This window comes from Hordeum vulgare, chromosome 5H, assembly GCF_904849725.1.
Source record: "Hordeum vulgare subsp. vulgare chromosome 5H, MorexV3_pseudomolecules_assembly, whole genome shotgun sequence".
Lineage (NCBI taxonomy): Eukaryota > Viridiplantae > Streptophyta > Magnoliopsida > Poales > Poaceae > Hordeum > Hordeum vulgare.
The window spans coordinates 63,220,149-63,226,514 of NC_058522.1; the positions used below are offsets into that span (position 1 = coordinate 63,220,149).

Consider the following 6,366-nt stretch of genomic DNA (forward strand, 5'->3'; position numbering starts at 1 on the left):
TTAGTGTGGATTTTTGGAACAACTTGCTGTTGCATTAATTTCATATGGAATCTGAGTCAAGTGGTCGTCAGTTCAAATTTCAAAACCATAACAACGCAGTATTAAAAACAATTTTACGGTCTACATCTATCCCGCGTTTTAGGACTAAGATGAGCTAGACATTAAATATGGTATCATCAATCACACTAAGGACTAAAATAGGGTAGACGTAAGGAAAAATATTGATGTTGAAATATATTGTCTGTCTCTTTTTATCTGCTCAGACTTTTGAAGGGTAGCTGTGCCCTCATTTCAACGAGAAATAAAGGCTGAACAGCTACTGGTCATGGAATAGTCATCAGAACCTTCGATATTTAATGGAGAGACAGTTACATTCAGCTCCAGCGGTCAAGTGAAGCTAGCACGGATCGTGTTGGAGCCACATGTCTGTATGTCGACTAGACGACTAGTCACACCTCTCACAGTGGGTACCATAATATAGTATTCCTTCGATCCTAAAATAAGTGTCGCTGTTTTAGTATAAAATTTATACTAACTTAATACTATATTTACGTCACTTATTTTGAAACAGAGGGAGTATCATGCAGTCTTATGCAACACCATCTTGATATTGATATGTGTTAAGATTAAATTAACAATATGTAATTAAGGGAAATCTTCCCTTGCCCAACCGATATGCGGTTGCACCTCCACAGATGTGTTCCTTGCAACCGTCGTGTCTTCCTGAAACCGACGCATCCTCTCGGATCATTGTGTTTTCCCCTATGTATAAATTGCAGATTCCTGCATATCAATGGATCAGAAATTTGACTTTTCTCTAACATGTTATCAACACTTGCCTACGAGAAGAGAACGAGCAACAACAGAGAAAGAGAGAAGGGAAGTAGCGCTCGCCGCCGGTGAGATGTCGCCCCTCACTTCCTTTTCCCTCCGTCTCATCAGTGACGACAACCGTCGGAGTCGTTTCCTTGCCCGTCGAGGCCTGAGTGCCGCTGGTCGCGGCCACGGTGCCACTATACGTGGTCGGGGTGCCGCTGGTGGTGCCACCTGGGGCGGTTTTCGCGCCCCTCGACATGCCACGGCTGGCCAGCGCGCAACAGAGAACGCTGCCCAAGGCGCTCCAGTTGGCCTTGCCGTTGTCGTGCATGCCCCTGTCGGTCTTGAACCGTGCCTGATCGTTGGCCTTGCCGCGCCGATGCTGCACGCGGACGTCGCCGCGCCCACAACCGGAGACCCGCCTCTTCCCCCTCGTCCACCAGCGCAGTGGCTGTCGCCGCAGACGTCTCCGCCCCCTCCTCCGTCAGTGCATCGGCTACCACTGCAGACGCCAACGCCCGCAACTGAGGCCGCCAGCCCATGTCGCGGCCCACCGACTACGTCCACATGCCTATGCGCACTTGCGTGGACGCGGAGGAGGAGCTCGCCTTCGTCTCGGCACCGACCGACGCCTCCAGCGTCGTCCGCCTTGGTGCCGGGATGAAGGGCATCAACACTAACACTCCGCCTAAGTCGGAGATGGCCACGGGCTCCAGCAGTCGCATGGAGAGGTGTTTCGGCCGCCTCTTCGAGCGCTCCGTCGCCGTCACGGACCACCACCTCGGCCGCCACGCCGACTCGTGGGATCCAGCGAGCCTCGGCCTCGCCCCCGCCCTGTCGCGAGATGTGCGCCTCGAGCCCGTCCTGGTTGCCTCTTCCTCCGACGAGGAATATTCCCCTGTGGCTCGCTGGTGATCGCCGGAGTAGAGCAAGGAGGCGTCAACAGCTTCTGCTCCCGTCAACCGCATCGAGGAGGTCGTGGGGCTCATGGTCGTGGGTGGTGCGGGGTGGTTGTAGTGGGCCGGCAAAGGCAGTGGCGGCCTTGGCTCAGGCGCCCGGCTGCCCCTGCAAGATTTGGTTTTTCATTTTTTCTCTTTTAGTTAAGTTTAGTACTAATTATTGTATTAGTGCAATGTTAGACTATATCTAGTACTGTTTAGTACTTAGTTTGACTACTTACATTTGGTCTACTTCTAGTTTTATTCTATGTTAGGACTTGTGTAATTATTAGTGTGTTTATATTATGCAATGGTTTGATAGTATAAATAAAGTATCGGTTTTCATCCAGGAAGAATGACATGTTTCATGTGTTTACCACATATCTCTTGAACATGTTTTCGCGATTGAGGTTAGCTTCTCTCGCGTACCAAAGTTGCAAATTTTTGGATATTTTCTCCCTTATTATATTTGAAATCATAAGGTAATGAGTTAGGATCTACTGCTCATTTGCAGACTATCCTCTCTTATTGTGACGTCTACGTTTTGTCAATCTTGACAAGCGATAATCTCCAAAGTGTATTCCTTATATCTGAATTATAGCATACACAAGGTAATGGCAATGTAGCCCATTACTGTAAGATCTAAGTGATCTTTAATGTGTTATGTTCACACAATTGAGGTTGAGAATTTTTTTCAAGTTTTCACTTGACTATCAAATTTTTTGCATTCTTATTACACAACCATGATGGTTTTTAATTTACCGTCCGTAACTTAATTATCTCTGGTTCCTCATGTAGGCAAATATGACTGCCAAAGAGTTTGAGGAGCTTGCCCTCAATGGACACAACTACCCTACATGGGCTATGGACATCAAGATCAGTCTTGCGTCCCATGAGATAGCGCGTGCAATCCAGCCACCGTAGACTCCTCTCCTGGCTGGAGCCACGCCGCTGTCAGAACAACAGAATTATGCTGCCTTATTCATCGTAAGGCACCATATTCATCCAGATCTCAAATCTGAGTATTTACAGGAGAACTCTGTTTCTGGCCTTCAAAATGAGGTATGAACAGCAGAAGGCAGTAGTCCTGCCAGAAGCACTCCATGATTGGACTCATCTCCGCTTCAGGATTTCAAGTCCATTGGTGAATACAGTCATGTTGTTCATAAGATATGTTCCAAACCGCGCTTTTGTGAGAAGGAACCTACTAAGGGGGAGAAGATAAAAAACTCTGTCTACTATGCTCCCTTCAGACAGGATCCTCCAACAGCAGTACCGTGCTCTTAGCTACACTGTCTATTCCGAGCTTATTCACATGTTACTTCAAGCTGAAAAGCATGATGAGCTACTTACTAAGAATGGATCTTAGCGCCCGGTTGGGGCACAACATTTACCTGAAGTTCATCTGAATGTCGTGAATAGACAGAAGTTTAATGGTACATTTCGCGGTAAACAGTCCAATTTCGAGCACAAAAGAAAGCGCAATGGGAACAGAAAATTCAGAAACTCGGCCAAGGGAAAAGGCACTACAAAGTCCAGGTTTGATAAATCTAAGCTTTGCAACAAGTGTGGATGCTACACACATTCCAGTGAAAAGTGCTCAATGCCCAAGCACCTGGTTATGCTGTACCAGCAATCTCCGGGGCGCAAAGCACCTCAAGGGAAAAGGCTTGAATCCAACTTCAACCTTCATCCGCATAGCGCAAATGGAGTTGGTGTTTCGCACGATGTTCCTCCGGGACCGAGCAACGCCACGATTCCTTATCCTACTGAGGACCCTGCTGAAACAGAGGCCATGTTGCTTGAGTACACCTCAAATAATATGTTTGGCGACTTTGACTAGTCCATCGATCTCCTTAGTTATCTACTTAATTATGTCCATTTGTGATGATTGTAATAAGAACATAAGTTTGTTGTTGTCTTTGTATTATATTGTATCATCACATTTGAAATAATAAGATTGCATTCTATGTATTAACATAAGGTTTTGGGAACAATCCGATGGAAGAGGAATTATGCCTTGTGGACAGTGGTACCACAAACTCCATACCGAGGGATATGAAATATTTCCAAACTCTGAACAAGATGAATGGAGATATTTTAACTATTGTTGGACACAATACAGTGATTGTTGGTACTGGACGTGCTATATTCACCCTCCCAAGTGGTACACAAGTGACGATCAAGGATGCTTTATTATATCCCGACTCGTTACATACCCTCCTCAGTTATCGAGATATCCCTAAGAATGGTTTTCATATTGAAACCCATGAAGACAACAAAGAGGAGTATCTACTCTTTACTAAAGATCACACATATGGCAAAAAGGTACATGAGAAAATTCCTTCTCTATCATCTGGTTTGTACTATACGTACATCAAACGTGTGGAACATGTTGTATACAAAGTAATTTTTCAGAATGTTGACGCATTCCAAACCTGGCATGATCGCATGGGCCATCCCGGAATCGGGATGATGAGAAAAATCACTAGCAATTCCATTGGTCATAATTTGCTTGAGTCAAAATTTTCCGAATCTTCTGATTTTGTGTGCACATCTTGTGCCATGAGAAAGCTAATTTTGAGGCCCATCGCATCTCAAAATACAAGATGAATCACTTTAATTCCTTGAACATATTCAAGGAGACATTTGTGGTCCCATTCAGCCATTATCTGGACCTTTCAAGTATTTCATGGTTCTGATTGACGCATCTACACGATGGTCACATGTGTGTCTTCTATCCGCAAGGAATCATGCATTTGTCAAGATAATGAGGCAAGTCATTTAGTTCCAAGCCCATTATCTTGAAAGTCGAATTAACTTAATTCAAATGGACAACGTTGCAGAAGTCTCCTCACGTGCTTTCAATGATTATTGCATGGCTTTGGGGATTGAAGTTCACCACTCTGTTTCATATGTCCATACACAAAATGGTTTGGCTCAAGCATTGATTAAGAGGACTAAACTCATCGCAAGACCTTTTTTGATGAATTGCAACTTGCCAACCTCTTATTAGGGTCACACTATTTTACACGCTGCTCACTTGATTCAATTGAGGCCAACTGCATATCATAGTTCTTCCTCTCTGGAACTCGCACGTGGAAATCCTCCTAGCATTTCCCATCTGGTAAGTTCGGATGTGATGCATACATCCCGATCTCACCACCACAGCGGACATCTATGGGCCCACACGGAAAGTTGGGGATCTATGTGAGGTACAAATCACCGTCAATTATTAAGTACGTGGAACCTCTTACCGGGGATCTGTTCACATCTGGTCACGCTGATTGCATATTCAATGAAGAACATTTTCCGGCATTAGGGGGAAATTTCAAGTACGAGAAAGAATGCCCAAAAATTAGTGGAATGCTAATGCCATTTCATCCTCTGATCCACGTACCCATGAGACCGAACTTCAAGTTCGGAAGACCATTAATTTGCAAATCTTGCAAATAATCTGCGAGATTCATTTACTGATCTGAAAGGTGTTGCAAAATCCTTAAATCCGGCAAGAAACGCGCCAGAAAGAGTGGAGATACCAATAAAAACCACTCAACTCCGTGTTCCTAAAAAGAGGGGGAGTAGTACAACCTCTCACCTGGAGCAAGCTTCTAGCAAGCAGCAAAGAAAATCGAGGGGAAAACCTCAGAGTGAGTAAATGCAGGTCAACTCAACATTGACAAACACCTGATGGGTAGTATACACCCAGTGGAAGGGAAACCTCCACAACCCAACCCTAGTGTGCACAAACTGGCTGGAACATCGGAACACCCAGACTCAATCGTATTGGGAAATCATGAAGAGTCTCTAGGGGTGCAGGAAATTTCCATCAACTATGTTGATTCTGGAGAATCATTTGACTGTGATACTACGACTGTCAACATATATTTTGCTGAAAAGATTGCAGATACCCTTCTCACTGATAGTGATCCAAGATCTATTGTAGAGTGCTAAAGGCGCTCCGACTGGCCTAAATGGGAGGATGCAATCCAAGAAGAAATTGCTTCGCTTAGCAAAAGAAAGGTATTCACTGAAGCAATACCTACACCTCCCAATGTTTTCCCTGTGGGATTCAAATGGGTTTTTCTCTGGAAAAGGAATGAGAACAATGAGGTGGTGATATATAAAGCAAGGCTCGTAGCACAAGATTTCATGTAGAAACCCGGTATTGATTTCAATGAAACATACTCTCCAGTAATGAGTGGAACCACTTTTCGATATCTTATATCATTGGCAGTGCAAAATCGTCTATTATACAGTTGATGGACGTCGTGACCGCATATCTTTATGGGTCATTAGATTCAGACATATATATGAAGGTTCCCAACGAAATCTCTCTCTCGAATAAAAGTGCAAAACGCAACATGTATTGTGTAAAGCTGAATAAGTCATTATATGGCTTAATACAGTCAGGACGGATGTGGTACAACTGACTCAGTGAGTTCCTTCTTTAGAAAGGTTACGCCAATAGTGATGATTGCCCATCTGTCTTCATCAAGAAATCCTCTACAGGATTTGGCCATCATTTCTGTGTACATTAATGATCCCAACATCATTAGAAACACACAAGACATTGATGAAGCACGCAATCACCTAAAGATGGAATTTGAGA

General features: G+C 44.4%; 1 pseudogene; it reads right to left on the reverse strand.

Moving 5' to 3' along the window:
• Positions 1-816: 816 nt before the first annotated feature.
• On the reverse strand, positions 817-1,358 carry LOC123396324 (annotated as a pseudogene).
• Positions 1,359-6,366: the final 5,008 nt, after the last annotated feature.